We start from the raw sequence: 18,691 nt of genomic DNA on the forward strand, positions 1-18,691 counted from the left end.
ACAGCTGCAAAAGCTAGGGTGCCAAATATGTGTACAAGCTCCTTCCAGGGAGATACTGGTGATTTGGAGCAGGCTACAGGGAGAATGCAGAGATGGTGTCTACTGCTTTCCTAGCCTCTGGGGAGAATTGGTCAGTCCCCAGGTGGTGCTAAATTAGAAGCTTGACTCTCAGGCAGCAGCTTTTAAAGTATGCAAATAAGCCTTTTTCAGGGAAAGACTGTGGGACGAGTATAGCTGTTTGCTTCTTTTGTGCTGAACCCTTGGAAGATAGTGAGTCCTTGTGAGCCCATTAAGAACAATTTATTTACTGTAGCGTTGTGGGTGTGGTAGATGTCAGCCCCATTGGCTTTCAGAGCTGTGTGTTTTTGGGAGGGCTACCCAGTAGGGAGAAGTCTTAAAACCTGGGGTGCTAGTTTGTTGGGTGCAAATTGTTCCCTCCTCATAGAGAAGCTGGGAGTTGTGAGTTCCTTCCTGATTGTATGGTGCTGTTTCAGGGTTTAGGTGTGGGGTCTCTGGTGAGAGTGTCTCAGCCTTTCCTGCCCATTTCAATGTGGGTATTTTATTTGCCCAGAGTGAAGGAATCACTCAGCTAGTTTTCGGATTTCTTTTAGGAGAAGTTGCTCTGTGTGAGAACCTCTATGGGGAGTTATGAGTTCAGGGGTCTCTTGTGTCTCCATCTTGGACCATAACCTCCAGCTGACTTCATTTTGCATGATGAATTGTAATAAAGATAATCAATTCATTGGACTATTTTAGTAGTTCTAGAATTTTTTTTTTCGCTAACAGACTATTGTCAGAATTTTCAAATGTTGGTGATTATAAGTTGAATTTTCATTTCTCCTAATGTCTAGGGCATATATTCTGACTTGTAATATCTCTTTACTCAGAATCAGGATGTGAAGAGAACTGTGATAAAATACGTCATGCAAGTGTGATAATCAAGTTCCAATCTGTAAAGTACTTACATTCAACCTGGCTAAAGATCACATCACAAAATTAATGTTTTCCCTCTGCAGTTTAAAAACAACAGCAAGGAGAATGATAAAAACCTACCTTCCCCATTCTGACAAGGGATGCTTTTCTATAACACATGTTATGTATCAGCTTTTTAGTATCTAGCTATAGCGAAGGATTTTTCTCCTTACGGTTCACACTAAAGTTGGTTAATCTTTAAGGAACACTTTACATAATCTATCCATGCATGGAGAGTTAGTTTTAAAAGAGATTGTTAAATCTTAATTTATCATTATTCTATACATGGTGAAACTTGTCAACAAATGTAACGTCATTATCTGAAGGTCAAAAGGGAAAAAAGTATGACTGCCAAGTTGTTATATTTTTAATTTCTACATCACACTCAATTGCATCATTGACTGGCTGATCCTTAGTTTCAGTTTAATCAAGTACATTTGATTTTTTTCCCCCCCGGAAGCTTGAGTTGAGTCACGAAACCATTACTTTGATTTATTAAAAATTATGCCTTTTCCAAAATTCACTATAATTTTACACACCTCAAGGGCAATTTCAGACCTCAAGTATGTGTTCTAGTTCTGTTGAATGAACATTTGGACAAATATCTAGCTCTGGGCTCTTTACCGCCTTTTAAAGGCTGGTAAGTAGAAGTCTGACAGTGTCACCGAGCCCCAGGTACGTCTGGGAGGCTGTGCTGCAGCTACTGGCCCGGGAAGAGGAATAAAGGGGACATGGCAGTTGAACTTGGTTTCATGGGAAGCATGCTACCATAATCACTTCTTCATTCTTTTTTTTTTCTCATAGCTAACATTGATTACTTATTACGTGCCACGCACTGTAACTTTTACACGCGTTGTCCCATGTAACCTTCATCAAAAACACCCTATCATATAGGTTTCTGCATTTTACAGCTATGGAGACGTCATTCTTTTAGCGGCAAACTAGACGACTTTCTTCTTCCCCTTTCCTGCCCAAGTTCCTCTTTGCTCAATACTAGACGAGTCCCCAGTTTCTCCTGAGCCCCAACTCCCCATCGTTTTACTGGGGGTTTCTTCCTTGCTCAGTTTTGGCCCCAGGAGGAGAGGGGAGGCTCACTTTTTCTGGACAGGCCTCCCACCAGCCCCAAGCTCAGATTTCTCAGGGGCTTCTTCTCTTATCTCTGAGGGTGCATGGTCTTTGTAGCCATTCCAGGGCTCAAGGCTGCTTTTGCCCCTGTGTTCACTGGGAATCTACTAATTAGCTTCCTGGGCTCTAATACTCACCCTCATCATTCGAGTTAGCAATGAACTGAGCTCGGGAGGTGATGGTTGAATGAATGAATACATGAATGAATGAAAGTGCCTTTTGAAACTCCTGATTTTAAGAAATCTCTGAGCTTGCTTAGAACTCGGTTAGAGGTGTGGTGTTACTCTTTCCCATCTCTCTTCAGAATCTACCCGCTGTTCAGACATCCCTCTAATGGCTGCTTTCATAGACGCACCTCCAGCCTCTCTTTTGTGAGGACCAGAGCAACATCCAGGGGCCCTTATAGAGCTTGGGCACACTGAGGACGTTAACAAGCTTCACTCGGCTGGTAGCAAGGTAGTTCCACCTCTTAAGTGTAATTTGAAACTTAAAATGGGTAGGGACAAAGGGTCCAGGAGAGGGCACAATGCCTCAGCCTGGGAATTAGGAGCATCTTCAAGGACCACATTCTGTCCTGGGAGGTTCCTATGGAGTCCAGGGACTCGGCAGTCCTGCCTAGTGCTGATCCCTAACCCGTGATCAGGCCAGTGGGCCCCCCTCTCAGACCATCACAGTCTTCCAGCCCGTCTTCAGCGTGGCGCGCTGATGGAAGAGGACGTGATTTGGACGCCTGGCTGCCGTCCCGGAGAGGTGACGGATGCTTTTGTTTAAGGGTAGGACCTGCGGTTTAGAGTTTGCACTCTGCCTATAATTAGAGCCTTGGGACTGGGTTAGGATTACCCCGCCGGGAGTGGTGGCGGCCCCTCTGCGCTGGCAGCGCGGAGCTGTCTCTGGAGTGCTCCATTTCCCAGGCAGCCCTGCCCGGCTTTTCGCTGCTCCCCCTGGAAGTTCTGGTTGAAATCCAAGGAAAGCAGTTACTTACTTGTCTTTCACGTGAAAACTTTGAAGCCCCAGAGAGGCTTGTTGGCCCCGATGCTGTTAAGCCTTTAAACTCCTCTTCTCATCTTGAGAGTATTTGAGAAAAATGCGCCATCTGGGCTTCTTTGCTCCACCTTCCGCTGAGTTCTGTTTCAGCGAGTCCGGCGCGGGGCCCCAGCTGTCCCAGGCCACCCTGTTGGGAGTTGTTGGCCTGTGGCTCTGCTGGGAATCTGGCATGGAGAATGCCTGTTTTTTTGGTATTTATTTATGTGCTAAACAGAGAATACTGACAAAGTGTGTTGAGATGGACTGCCTTGTACCCCCCAGAAAGATACATTGAAATTCGAACTCCTAGTACCTCAGAACGTGAGCTTATTTGGAAATAGAGTCTTAGAGGAAATTACGCTCAAATGAGATTGTTAGGGCGGATCCTAATCCTTTTGAAAAAAGGAAACTTAGATACAGAAACAGACACGCAGAGAGGGAAGATGGTGGGAGGACTCCTGGGGAAAGGATGGCCCTGTGACGGGAGTGATCACCTCTGAGCTAAGAAATGCCCAGGACTGCCAGCACACACCAGAGGCGGACAAGGCGAGAAATGGTCCTCCGCTAGAGCCTGGCCCTACTCACACCTTGATTTCAGACTCCCAGCCCCCAGAACTGCGAGTCGACACGTTTCTGCTGTTTTAAGGAAACTGCTATTTTATACGTGGTGTGACAGATCTAGGAAACTACTACCGACTGTTTTAAAAATTTAAAAAGGACTTGTATCTTTAAGGCAAAAGAAATAAGGACTTTTGACTTTAAAAAGGATGTTTGGCTCCCCTGGTGTAGGCTTGGCTAATCATTTACTCTTGCAGGGTCTCTCCTTTGCCCCTCCAGGTGGTTCACTGAGCTTCTGGCTTTGAAGTTGATTTGGAGTTTTAACCAGTTCATGCATTTACCTGGCAAATGCCTGGTAAAACTTTTTAACCAACAGAAGAATGTCTTCATCTGGTACTGTAATAGCTCCCTTTAAAAAAAATTATTTATTATTGTATTATTTTTTAATTCTTTTTTGTTTTGTGGGGGAGGAGGTAATTAGGTTTATTTATTGTTTTAGAGGAGAGGGATTGAACCCAGGGCCTTGTGCGTGCTAAGCATGTGCTCTATCTACTACTTGAGCTATGACCCCCGCCCCCTCCCTTTTTGACTTTTATATCTTTGATCCATTTGCATTCATCCTGGTGTACAGTATGAGGTGCCACTCCAACATTGTTTTTCTACAGATGGCTGCCCAGTTGCTTCAGTTCCATTGATTGAACAGCCTCCTACAGGAGTATTGTTAAGATTTCTTTTAGAGTTGACCTTCCAAGTTTACTGTTTGTTAAGAGCTTTTAAAGTAGAGTGATAGATATGACCCATTGGTTTGCGTGTTTGGTTACTGTTCCCAATTCTAAAATCAAACATAAAAAAAGTGATTTATTCACAAGTTACAAATTTTGCCTAGTTTATGTAAACTGAATATACAGTGTGATTAGTCTGGCTTGTGTAGATATAGTTTCTAACATTCCATTGCTCTTAGAAATAAGAAGCAAAATTCATGAGACTAGATATATTTAGAAAAGATTAGTGTTGATAAGAGGTAATCAGATGAATTGCATTCAGTATTCATAGGACAAAAAAATTGTTCCCAGGAGAGAAAAAGAAGGATGTATTAAGCTTCCCTTCTTTCTTTCCCCATCTGTTGTAGGGGTCCCCCAGTACTCCAGGACTCCGCCCTGAGCTCTCCTGCTGCCTGTAACCAACTTGAAAAGCTAGTCCACTCAGAGCCTCAGCTGTTAACTTTTAGGCTCAAGATTTCCAGATTTCTTTCTGTGGGTCCTAACGCCTAAACATTCAGTTCCTGCTTTCAGCTGCCCACACTTCTACCAATATATCTGAAACCACTAGCCATGTGCTCTGTCTCCCCATAAGAGCAGACTCATTTGTTTTTCCTAATTCTCTCCATTCCTGCCAGGGGCTGCATCTTCTTCTTTAGATGACTTTGGAGTCGTTTCTGTGTCTTGATCTTCTGCACAGTGTACCAGCAGTCCTTCCTCTTCAACATCTCCAGATTTTAGCTTTGTTGTCATCCCACTGTCACCAGCCTGGTCCACACCCTCATGGTTTTTCAAGCCAAAATTACTATAACGTCCTCCTAAATGGTCTTTTTGGTTTCAGTCTCTCCTCCCTTCAATTTATCCTGCTCGTCACCGCCAGAATCATTTCTGTAAATCGTCATTTCAGAATGGTCCACTCCCTGCGTTGGGTTCCTATGGCTGCCGTAACAGTGTTTCACAAAACGGGTGGCTTAAAACAATAGACATTGATTCTCTCATAGTTCTGGAGGCTGGACGCCTGAAATCGAGGTGTTAGCAGGGCCGTGCTGTCTCAGCAGGCTTTTCAGGGGAAGGCTTCCTTGCCTCTCCCTGGCTTCTAGCGGCTGCTGGCGATCCTGGATGTTCATTTGCTTGTGGATGCATCTCTCCCGTCTCTGCCTCTGTCATCCCAGGATGTTGTCTCTGTCCACATTCCCTCTTCTTCTAAGGACACCAGTCATATTGGATTTAGGGCCCAGCCTAATCCAGTATGACCTCATCTTACTTGATTAAATCTGCAAAGACTATCTTTGGATAAGGTCACGTTTATAGGAGCCAGGTGAATATGGATTTTAGGGGAGATAACTATTCAATTAAAAATTTGGCAGTGGACTTGACTAACTTAGTAGTGGCCTTAACAGATGAATGAGAATGTCTGTTGAATGCAGAATTAGACTTATGTCTCAGGGCCCCGAACCCTAGGTTAACCTTTGTCAGACAGACTCTTGGGAAGGACCCTTGTAGAAAAAACTCTTTGCCAAGTCACTGTCTCCCATCTTATTTGATTTCCACTGTCCAACACGTTCTCCTTGTCTGTGCTTTCCTCCTGCCAGTCTCCCCTCCACACAGTGTTTTCATTAAATTTTCTTCTGCTTGAATACTTGCATCTCCCTCTCTCTATGTCAATTCTATGCTCATTTTTCCCCTTTAAAGGGACACCTCAACTTCTGCTTCCTTTCTGAAACTTCAAACTAGCTTAACCAACATAACCTTGGATTGAATTTGCCACCACTGGATTACCAATCCATGGTCCAGAATGCTTTGTCAGATGTATGCCACTGAGCTAAATCAATAGGGTCACAAACAAAGTAAGAGCTCTTAAACTGCATTCTTATTTCATTAATGGCAGATTTGTTGTAGTTGGGTGATTTATTTATACATGGTTGGATTTCTTCTTTTAAATGGAAAGATGAATAGTTTTTGTTGACTGGGTATCTCTTTTCGACCAGGGGACTTTGTCAAAGGAAAAGTACTTTTACAATCTGAGTTTGACCTGCTTAAGCCATGAACTTGTTTTTTCAAAGTTGTGTATATGCAAAATGAATTTATATTAAATTAATCATATTTTAATTGTAGTAAGAATGTCTTTCATTTCAGTAAAACACTCATGTGAAGTGAGCCTTCCTTTGACAAAACAAATGTTCTCCTTTTTATTGAAATATGATTCTTCACAAATTGAGAGTTCTTAACATGATGACTGTCGTATGGTTGCATTCTCAGGATGATCCTGAAACTGTCTGGCTTCTCCAAGATACATATGGCTGACTTCCTGAGATGAATGCACTTGACCTTTTGGCTTAACTGATTCTGTACCTAGATCCCTGGAATCCATTTATCTGTAACAGTGGTATATTTGGACCCACGGTGGGCTTAGCATCTGTGTGCCCTAAGCATCAACAAACTGAAGTTTCAACTTCCCTGCCATCCAATAGAGGTTACACCTCAGTGATGTAAGATGTGAGTCTTCCTTTGAAGGCTGGAAAGCAGGGAACTGCAAAAGAGCAAAATTCAGTATTGGCCTTAATGAGATCTAAATAAGTGGGGCCATCAAAACAATTGGAACCCTGGAAGCAGTAGGGGAGTAGAATGAAAAGAATTCACCTGCTTCCCATGCGACCCTCTGTATAACCAATACTTTCCAGAGAAAGCTCAACAAATAGACTTGAAATCTGTTTCATACCACCACTTTGTTACTGCTTTTTTTCACAGGAACCAGAGAGCTCTAATCAATAGGTTTACACTGTGGTCTCCACTCTAAGCCATAATCTAAACTAACCATTTATTTGGGGCACGATTATTACTTCTCTCTCCTCACCGCCTCCCCCCACCCCCAGCTCTCAAATTCAGGGCATTTCTCTTGCTAGTGTGAAAATAAATCCACTGCCTCTAGCAGGTGCTTAGACGGTGAAGCAGACCGGAAGGGCTTCGTCTTAGGCTAGCTGTAACACAGAGGTGTGTTCCTTTTCTCTAAATCGAACACTCTATTTCCCAGAGAAGGCAGTGTGACTGTTCTCTTAAGGTGATTCATAGCTGAAAATGGTAACAGTCATTAGGTAAATAGATGCCTGCTCTGCCCTCCCGCTGTTGCGCAGAGGGTGAGGAATTAGAAAAAATGCCGTGGTAAAGTCCTTTTACCGCTTGTGGTATTTTAACATTACCGGTAAGGTGGATACAACTTTGGGGTTGTTTATATGTAATTTTTAAACTCACCTGAGTCACCCCAAGCCGCTTGGTGTTCAGTTCATCTTCAAAAGGATAAATGACAGAATTAACTGTTCCTGTTGGGACCCCTCGTTCCAGGGAATCTTAGCGTTGGAATTCTGTTGCCTTGGTTATGAAACTGTTCCATGCAGTCCGCTCAACTTTGAATGGGTACGTCTCTTAGGCGCATTCTCCCCTGTAAGTAAATTGCTTGATGTGCTAAAAATCTAAGTTCTGCTTAAAAATTCTAGAGTCAAGTTCATCATGATTTAGTTCAAAAAAGCAATAGCTTTGTCTTTCGGGTCTAGGGTTTTTCACCCAGTTGCACCTAGCAGAACCCCTAACACTATCATATGAAAAATTAGAAATGTGATTGCTAAAATAAACAGAAAATTTAATAAAAGGGTGGCAGTGCCCTTCTCCAGAGAGCACTAAAGTTTCTCTTTGTAAGTATAGCATGTTAGTATAAACATGGAATCTAATAAGATGATGGACACTTTCTTTCTCTGGAGGGTATTAAAAGTGTCTCTTCATAGAAGAGCATGTCATATAATAACATTTGGTTCTTTTTATCTGTTCAGGATGTTTACCTAAATTTGCTCAGGGCACTTGAAAGGCCTATTTGAGAGTTAGTGGGTAAATGCAATGGATTTGAGAAATCATTCCAGGCTTTGATTTGTGGAAGAATATTTTCGAAGGCATGCATCCAGGTTGTATCTGGCAGTGTTTTTCTTCTTGTACCAATAAGGCAGAAATGGGATGTAACCAAATTTGGTTTTTCTTTGTTGCTGTGCGCAACTCAGAGATATAAACTGAAAAAAGATATTGCCCCTTCTTGAGTAGATCTTGAAATTCTCCAGACAATTACCCTGAACAATGTTGTCTGTATATTGTGTCCATGAGAGTAGCAGGCCCCACTGAAGTGGGTTATGAAAGATTTCGAATTTAAAGGCTTACAAATATCTAGATATATAATCAAATAGTCAATTAGTATATAATAAATGTATATCAAAACACATGACTCCCAATTGCACGAACTCAGAGAGATCTACTTAAATATCTTTTAATTTTCTTGCCTAATACATAGCAGACCACTTTGACAGAATCTTTAATGTAAAAATGATTGTCAAAACTGGAAAATGGTTCTTATCAGCCTAGTTAACCAATTTCTGATTTGTCTTGGTTCTTTTTGGTAAATGGAACTTAAGAATATATCCTAGAAGCCACATTTTTAAAAAAGAGGTGTATCCTGGAGATGATCAGTGGTGATGGTTGCACAACAGTGTCATTAATGCCCCTGAACGGTACCTTTAAACATCAAAATGGTAAATTTTATGTTATGTACATTTCAACACAGTGAAAAAGGAGGGACAGTACTTTACGTAGGATCTATGAAAACAAACATCACATGGCAAAAGGATAATAGATAAAAAGAGGTGATACCGAATTCAGCGTCACTTCTCTTATCCAAAACTTGGAGTTTGATTTTTAGATAAGAATATAAACCTATTGCAGGCAGATAAATTAATAAACCGATTAAGCGGGGTGAAATAATGAACCAGAAACAGGTATATACCTTATTATAAACAGGTTATACCTTATTATAAAAGGCTCTTAGACAGTTTTGTTTATTTAACAGTTTCATTTATTTAACAGTTACTTAATGAGTTCCTGCTATATGTTCTATGGGTGGGACTATACTAGAGAACAAAACTGACAAAAATTCCTGCCTTCAAGGAGCTTCTGTTTAACTGTGCGGGCTACCCTGTGAGGAGGGTAAATACGGTTGTTGTGGTTTGCCCATTTTACATGTGAAGAAGTAGAAGTGGAACTGAGCTTAGGAATTTACCTGTTACAAATAGCAGCTAAGTATGTGTCAGGCACTGTTCTGAGTGTTTGACTTATATTAAGTCAGCTGGGTGTTTTCATTGTCCTCATTTTGTGGATGAGGAAACTGAAGCACAGAGAGGTTTTAAACAAAGTTTAGCATCAAGGAAACAATTTGCAATCTAGAACACTTTCCTGTGTAAGATTCCTAGAATACGCTAAAAAGTGATTACACAGTTTTAAAAAGCTGTGCCATTTTATCATTATTAGATTTAAAAAAACACCCTTCTTCTCGCCCCTCTCCTGCCATATGACATAGACACCATCGAGATGGTCTGTAAATGAGTATTTAAGAACGTGAACTCTGACTTTGGACAACCCCAGCTTGTAGTAAGCATTTATTAAATATTAGCTATTATAGTTGTTGGTTTGAAATTGTTATGATTAATTTCGAGTCTAATTTTTAATACTAGTAAGTAACTATATCATAAAATCATGAGATAACCTGACATTTTCCAAAACCAGGCTAGGGAAACCAGTTTTTGAAATGCATTTTAAACATTCAGTACATGGATTTCTTTTTATTTGTGTTATGTGATCTACCTTCTTGTTTTCACGTCTTTTTTTCGCAAATAAACTTATTGCCACTAATCGAAACTAACCGAAATTTGATTGTTTTTTGCTTTTGTTTTGCTTTGTTTTTACATGTTGCTACAATTAGGAAGAAAACAGTCCTGAGCTATGTCAGCTTCTGCCAATTTTTCTGAGTTAATATTAACTAGAGATTTTTGGTTACAATTAAATGCTTTAAACTGTCCTGCAAGCTTTAAGTATTTCTACAAACAAATATTTATATCAAATAGGAAAGAGTTTAGGGTTAAGAAGTAGTATCTATTTTAGAGTTAATCCTATTTCAAAGATAACTTTTTCAGAATTAGAATCAAGCACATATAATAGAAAACCCCCAAATAATAGTGGCCTAAAAATACAAAGCTTTTTTTTCTCTCACATACAGTAAGTCTCTATTTCTTACCAGTAATACAACAGCTCCACAAAAAGACCCAAGCTCCTTCTGACTATCTGTTCCCGAGCTTAGCCCAGGGCTTCCGTCCTTAATGTCAGCTCCTGGTCCAGTGTGACTCCTGGAGCTTCAGCCATCGCAGCTGTGTGACAGGCCGCAGGAAAGTGGAAGAGGGGAAGTTTGGTAGGGTCCCACCTCGCAGGAGCAGCTTACTTTCAGGAGCCTTCCCGGAAGTCTTACTCTTACATCTCATTGGTCGGAACTTGGACTCCATCTGGTTGCAAGAGACTCTGGGAAAGTCTTCAAGCTATGTGCATTTTACCTGGAATAATATCTGAGTTCTGTCAGTGATAGGGGCTGAATGGATATTTGGTGGACAGACAGCAGTCCGCCGCAACCGTGATCTTCATGGTATAATGTGAGAATTGGAGATCCTCTTCAATGAATATTCTGACATATGTCATAGATAGATCATCATTTTAAAAAGGAATCAGAACATGAGAAACGAAATTCACATGACAGGCATATTGAAAAAAAGCTACTGCTTACTGAGTGTTTACTACCGAGCACTGGGTGAATTATCTTCGTAACACTCCTATGAGTTAGATACTATCATTGTGGCCATTTTACAGGTAAAGAAACAGATGCTTCAAGATAATAAGTAGCTTTCCTAAATGGCCTGAACTAAGAAATGGTAGAGCTCTGGGAAGTCTGGTTCCTAACTGTGTACCTTCAAAGCCGTTGCACGACGCTGCTTAGTTTTGTCATTCAGAAGCTATTTCAGGATGTTACAGCTGGTCTTTGTAAGCACTATGATCATTTTACGGTCTGGTGAGAAATTCTGGCCATTCAAGTTATTTGACTGTTGGGATTCTAGACACATGTGATTGTATTGTTTGCATATTTTAAAAAAGGCATGCTGTAGATCAAAATAGACACACATTTCCCTCTGAGAACAGTTCTTCTATGAAGGACGATTTTCTGTGTGTGAGGGAACGTGTTCTGAGCACAAGTGGTGAACAATATTACGTACCTGTCTTCAGAAGGCACCACTACCCTGAGTCCTGGGACCCATCATCAGTGCCATCTGAGAGCCAACAGCTTCAGTGACCTCAGGTTTTTAGCTTCTGCATCACTTCTACTATTGCCCCTCTTTGGAATTCAAAGATGATGAATTTGAAGCAGAGTTCTGTTTCTTCCATCAGAGGAGACAGAGTTTCTGCAAGTGTGTGTGTGTGTGTGTGTGTGTGTGACTAGAGAAATTCCATGCATCTGCAGGAAGTGCTGCCATTAGCAAAGAGAGTGGTGTGGGGTGGAGAGGAGAGTGAGGACTTTGGGGACCAGGACTGGCATCTCCCAGGGGCTCCTCAACCACTCACCTAAGTATGTAAATGTAATGTATGAACTGGTCATCTTGGAACTGAAATGTTCAACAGGAAATGCCCCTCTTCAACCCACTCCGTTTTGGGTGTAGAGCTTGGCTTGTTCTTCCATCTTTGTTTGAATCATCCCATTAATCAACCTTAGTGAAAGATCACTTAGTCATCTGTGAAAACCTAAACTCTTCATTGTTAGAAATCACTGGTGTGGCACACGTCTTTTTCTACTCATGAACAAACTCAAACTCAAATGCTGATTTTCTCATGAGGTTTGGTTTTTTTTTTTTTTTTTTGGTGTTTCTTCAACTAAATAGCCACAACCTCTTTTCTTGTCTCTTCCCTCCCTACTAACCTTCTTTTCTCAGCCTCTGTACTCCAACAGGTCTCAGAAGAGTCATGGCTAGAGCTGTGCTGTGGGTGGGCTCCTATCTAGGGACCAGCTTTTGAAGGACCTACAACCCTCCAAGGTTGCCAGGCTGAGCTGGAGGGATTCCTGGAGCAGAGATGGTGAATCTGAGACCCACGAACCCAAGACTCCTATTGCATTATCACAGGGAATCTCAACTTAAAAAAAAAAAAAACTATTGCTACCCTGTGTAGAAAAATTACTTTAATTTAGAGGACAAATGTTATGAAATAAGATTTTATCAGATATCTTGAACTTTGGAAGAACGCAAACCATTGTTATAACTAAGATTTTTTTCATCGCCCAGATCTAAGTTGTGCCTTCTCGGGGATGATCATTGCCCCTGATGAGAATAGGTGCATTAACATGAGGTCTGCTACTCTACATGAGCACAAAATATTGAATAATGTGTCTTACACATGTATGAACTATGTTTTCAAGTATTTATAGACCCATGGAGCCTGTAGATTTTAAGTTCTATGAGGACGGGCATTTTTATCTATTTTGTTTACTGTTCTTATGTCCTGTTTTTAGAACAGTAACTGGAACATAGTAAGTTCTTATTAACTATTTGTTGACTGTTATGTGATTAATACAATACAAATTCAGTCTATGCATTACTGATCCCAGTATTTTTTGGTTATTATGTATTTTCTCAATTAGCACTTGGTAAAAGGAGATTAACTAATGTTATGTGTTTAGGGACAGGATTTGGGGTTGGTCCTCAGACTCTACTGATATTCACTGGAGTGAAACACTGTCCTAATGAGCCCGTAGTGTGGTTGGAGATGGCAGCTACTAATTTATTGTTTATTTTGTTGACTTAACAATTTTCATTGAGAATGCTCTGGCACTGTTCTGGGTGCCTGGGATCCATCAAGCCTCATCTCCCTGGTGCTTACAGTCTAGTCAAGGGGACAAAAAATAACTCTAACATGATGAACAAGTTAACCACCTATATGTGGAACATGACTGTGGACAGAGGAAAAGGAGAGACAGGGGAGCAGGAGTGAGGGTGAGGGGAGGCTAGGTTAGATCAAGGGAGAGAGCCTTTAAGCAACACTTGAAGGAGAAAGTGAGAGTGTTGATTAGCCATGTGGAAGGAACAGCATTCCAACAAAGGGCTCAGCAAGTGCAGAGTCCTCAAAGCAAGAGCATTTCTGGGATATTCTAGGAACAGAAAGGAGGCCAGTGTGACTGGAGCAGAAGGAGGCAGGAGGGAGTCAGGAGTCAGGAGAAGATGTGGTCAGAGAGGTGAGCCCATGTGAATCCTTGTGGCAGCTAAGATTTTGACTTTTATTCTGAGGGAAGTGAGGATGCATGCAGGATTTTGAGGGACCTCTGACTTATATCACAAGTGCTCACTATGGCTTGCTGGTTTGAGAAGAGACTCACCAAAGAAGACAAATGGTCAAGGCAAGGAGAGCAATTAGGAGACCATTACAGTGAGGTAGGTGAGAAATGAGGAATGATGGTCGCTCTGACAGGGGTGGTGATCGAGTGGCAGTGAGAAACGGTCACATCTTGAGTATTTCTTAAGGATGAGCTGATGGGATTTTTCCTGATGGGCTGGGTGTAGAGTGTGAGAAAAAGAACAGCGTCAAGGATGACACCTGTTATTTTGGCCTGAGCAGTTAGAAGGTGAAGTCGTCAGCAGCTGACATGGGGAAGTCCACGGGTAGAAGTGTTTTGGGGGAGGGGTGGGAGTCAGTTCAGTTTTGAGATGTTTTCACACAATCCAAGTAGAAATGTCTGAGATTTAGAAGTGTGTCTGGACTTGATATGATGTCGTGAGTCCTCAGCATAGAGATGATTGAAATCATCAAGGGAGTGAGTATGAAGAGGAAAGAGAAGGAGGCTAGTGTTTTTAGACTCATTTTTCTTTATCTTATTATATATCTACTCTGTTGTTAGATTATGCCACTTTTTCTTAACATCTAGAAATTTTCAAACATCTGAAAAAAGTGGAGAAATGTTGAAATTCCCTTCAATACACTTGTGTATGTATGTGTATTTTTAAGAAAACCTCAGACACTTGATTTTTGCACCTGTAAGTAGTAATACCTTGGTGTATACACACACAGACACACACACACTAGAGAAGGACTTTTTAAAATATAGCCCCATATCATAACTATATTTAACAGGAAAATAAATGATACTTTTAAATATTACATTCCTAGTTTCCCCCAGCCATCTCCAAAATGTCTGTTTACAGTTGGTCTGTTCCAATCAGGATCCAAACAACGTCCAGTGCATTTGGTTGGTGTGACCCTCCCAGTTTTTCTTTTCATTTATTTACTGAAGGGACAGGACATATGTTCGTGTAAAATACTCTGCAGTTTGGAGATGGCCAGTTGAATCTTTTTTTTTTCATTTTTTTTATTGATTTATAATCATTTTACAATGTTGTGTCAAATTCCAGTGTAGAGCACAATTTTTCAGTTATACATGAACATATATATATTCATTGTCACATTTTTTTCTCTGTGAGCTACCATAAGATCTTGTATATATTTCCTGTGCTATACAGTATAATCTTGTTTATCTATTCTACATTTTGAAATCCTGTCTATCCCTTCCCACCCCCCACCCCCTTGGCAACCACAAGTTTGTATTCTATGTCTATGAGTCTGTTTCTGTTTTGTATTTATGCTTTTTTTTTTTAGATTACACATATGAGTGATCTCATGTGGTATTTTTCTTTCTTTCTGGCTTTCTTCACTTAGAATGACATTCTCCAGGAGCATCCGTGTTGCTGCAAATAGTGTTATGTTGTCGGTTTTTATGGCTGAATAGTATTCCATTGTATAAATATACCACATCTTCATCACACATCTCCATCGCCAGTTGAATCTTTAGGATGGCATTTAACATAATCTCCTCTACTCTCTTTCTTCATTATCTACTTGCTAATTATATCTTAAGGTTTAATTAGATTCTTGTTCAATATTATTGGTAAGAAAACTATGGAATTGCATCAGGAGGTGATAAGGTAGGGAAATACCACTTTTAGTGACGTTAAGATTAACCAGTAATTCCAGTGTTCAGTTTATCTGTTATTAAGTTTCTTGTCAACTTTTATCCTAATAGTTCTAGTTACCACTAGTTGCCTATAATCATCCTAGGTTGACAAAAAAGTTTATTTCATCAAGGTTGGGGAGAAAAAAGGAGACCAAAGACTGAGCCTTGGCACCCTCAGACGTGATGTCAGAGAGAAGAGGAGGACCTGGCAAAGGGAATGGAGATGGAATCCTCAGTGTGGCCTCTTGAAAAACAAATGAAGAAAAAGTGACTTGTGTCAGATGTTGCTCTTAGTTCAAGCAGACTGAGAATTGATAACTGGCCATTGGGTTTAGCACCTTGGAGGTCATCGGTGATCTTATCAGGAGCAGTTTTACCGAAGGCATAATTGGAGTGATTCACGAGAAATTGGGAGGAAAGGAATTGGAAACAAGAGAGGAGAGGAGGGAGAGTGAATGGGTCAGGGCAGAAGAGCAAGGTGTTGGTGTTTGGCTCATGAAGGTGTAGTTGTGTGTTTCTCTTCAGTCAGCTCCGCTGCCTGGGGAGCTGGAGAGCATTGAATGTAATCAGGGCAGCAGTTCTGGGTGATGAATCAAGATGCAGACCAGGGATTCTAATGGATGGCAATGACACAGGTGAGGAGGGAGAGTAGACACTGAGTGGGTAGGGGACTGGGAAAGGGGAGTGGGGTCCAGGAGCGGGCTGCTCGTGCTTTGTAATTATGAGTCAAGACCTTCTTGCGTCTCCCAGAGGTTCTGCTGCTTCAGGGGAGTCTCTGAAGTAGGATTCTTCATGATGCTTTGAAGTCTGCTCAAAGGTGTGTTGGGAAGACCTGCATTCTGCGTAGCCTTATCCAGAATCCAGAGCCCGTGCAGGAGACTCCAATGGCAAGATTTTTGTGGTTATTTGAAACTGAAGCGAGTTACCTCCGCTCACTCCAGTTCCACCCTGTGCTCCCTGCGAGGACCCTCAGACCCCCCTGAAACGGATTTTCTGCTCTGCTCTCCTGCTCTGGTGTGATCACAGCCTTCAGCACACATCCTCAGATGTGACGTACAGCTCCTCGTTCATCTCATTCTTTTTCAAATAGAATCTTGTACCGTAGCAATACAATGAGGAGTTAAACAGTGATTGAGTTTCCTTTCCCTTACAAACCAAAACCAAAGCCGAAGTGGAAGAAAAGAAAAGGAAAAAAAGGAAAGGAGAGGAGAGGAATCTAATACAAACAAAAGGAAAAGCAAAGACCGTTTTAATACCAGAAAGCCTGAAAAAGTCCACTCAATGTTTGAGACAAAGTACTTGAAATTTCTTATGAATAAAAACTCTGCAGCACACATGCTCAAAAGCAGCTGCTAATGTAAATTAATTGTCTTCTTTACTAAATCAAAACAATCAAGTTTTATCTGGCAGTGTTTCCAGACCACACAAACTTGTTATTAGAAAACAAAGGATATGGTTTCAAATGACTATAGTAAATGAAGCCACATGATGGTTTTTGATTTTTGGCAAGAGAGGATATGCAGAGAACTTTTTCTACTGCTAAGAAGGGGAAAAAACGTGCATAGGTAATTTACTGTATAGTCATATTATTGATGAACTGTGCCATCCCATTGTTACCTGACTGGAGAAATGTACTGAAATGGAACTGGACAAGTGCTTCACAGATCTGCATGGAGACTTTGGGCAAAGCTTTTACCTACTGATGGAGTATTTGTACAGCGGTCCTTTCTGCAGCACCGTCTGCAGCAGCCTGTCGGAAGCTGGCTGAGCACTGGTGAAGCACTCAGACTTGTTGGTTAGACAGATCCTGGTTTAAAAGCTAACTTTGCTACTAATTAGCTGGTGAACCTTGGTTAAGTTAGTCTCTCTGTCATCTGTGCTAGTATGCACCTCCCAGGGTGGGCAGGGGTTGGAAGGATTACTTGAGACTGTATGTATACTTAGTTATCAAGGTCTGGTACCATCATAAGGTCTGTTATAGATAACAGTCGTCTCAGGAACCACACCTCAGAAACAAATTTCCACTTGGTTTACCATTTCCCCGGTGCCAACAGCTACAGTTACATGGAGATTATGTGCTTATGCAGGTATTTCTTGATCTATCACCTGTTGACTTACAAGGAGGTAGATAATTTAGCTGTCTCTCGTCATCACAACTTTCTCTTTTTCTTATAGTTAATAATTACTTCACGGTTCCCATTGCCCAGTTTTTAAACTCTTAACTTTTCCCCAGATATTTCATTTATGTAATGTGCCTATGAGTAGTGCTTTACTTGTGCTCAAATACAAAGCTACAGCTTTCCCCTCTGAACTCACACCTGGCAGAATCTTCCATCTTTCTGTTCAGATTGAAATCCTACATCCTCTTCTTTTCTGGTTGATTTTCTTGCCCCACCTTTGGGGGCAGATCCTTGAGGCACGTTTAGCTGATTGATCACTGATTCTATTCCCGCTCTCCTCTTCACCAGCCAATTTGTGTAATAGTGGACATAAAAGTTTGTGGTAATTACTTTTGTTCAGGATGAGTTTTGAAATCCACCCATTGCCATTTTCTTTTCAGGCAGGCGCCTGAATTTTGATTTTCAGAAGTCAAAGTTGTGGAACTTAACGGGCCCTCTAAATAGTTGTATCTCTTGATTAAACTCATTAGTAGAAGAGAGATGTATGGCTTACCTTGCTGCAGACAGAATCCTCAGATCATCTGTGGCTCTCATGGAAAGCAATATGAAATGATTAGACATATCCTCTTTTAACCTCTAACCCATTGAACCCCACTGGGTGTCACTTTTAGCTAGGAATTTTGAGTGGGAGGGCAAAATGTGTGTAAATAATCTACAAAGAAGATAATTATTTTACAGCTATAGTTTAGTTTTTTCCTCATTAATTATGAAATTGTGAAGGCTCTTGATGATGTGCAATCAGTACTGTCCATTTAGAGAGAAATGTTGTTTTGCCAACCACTGCACTGATGTTAATCTAGTAATTAAATCATACAAATCACTGTTGTAGGACTTCCTACACTAATGTGGAGCACTTTCTTGGTTTAGGAGTTGTAGATCATATTCTCTAACTATTTTCTTAAAGACACGGTATATACAGGCTTGTTGAAAAAAAGCTGAATGATCAAAAAGTTTACAAACTGAGAGGCAAAAGAAATGTTGTCTTGCTTTTCCAAAACAACTCCCCAGTAGAAAAGTGTCGAACAGTGTTACGAATCTCTCTCCAGATACTTTCGAGGCATTTTCACAAACACATCTTATTTATTTTCATACGGTTGGGATCACTTATCATCTGATCTGCAACTTGCTGTTTTTCACTTAATATACTGTGACTATCTTTCCAAGTCATGACATTTATC

General features: G+C 40.9%; 1 protein-coding gene and 1 long non-coding RNA gene across 4 annotated transcripts in view; one reads left to right on the top strand and one right to left on the bottom strand.

Annotated features, from left to right (window-relative positions):
- Window positions 1-18,691, top strand: part of ESR1 (estrogen receptor 1) — a 378,297-nt gene that overhangs the window by 255,042 nt on the left and 104,564 nt on the right. The window lies entirely within an intron of this gene.
- LOC140697764 (uncharacterized) lies at window positions 6,597-7,865 on the bottom strand. The gene is made up of 2 exons (XR_012075084.1): window positions 7,686-7,865; window positions 6,597-6,966 (listed from the first exon to the last, which is right to left on the bottom strand). It is a non-coding gene; the product is annotated as an uncharacterized lncRNA (long non-coding RNA).

Source organism: Vicugna pacos, chromosome 8 (assembly GCF_048564905.1).
Source record: "Vicugna pacos chromosome 8, VicPac4, whole genome shotgun sequence".
Lineage (NCBI taxonomy): Eukaryota > Metazoa > Chordata > Mammalia > Artiodactyla > Camelidae > Vicugna > Vicugna pacos.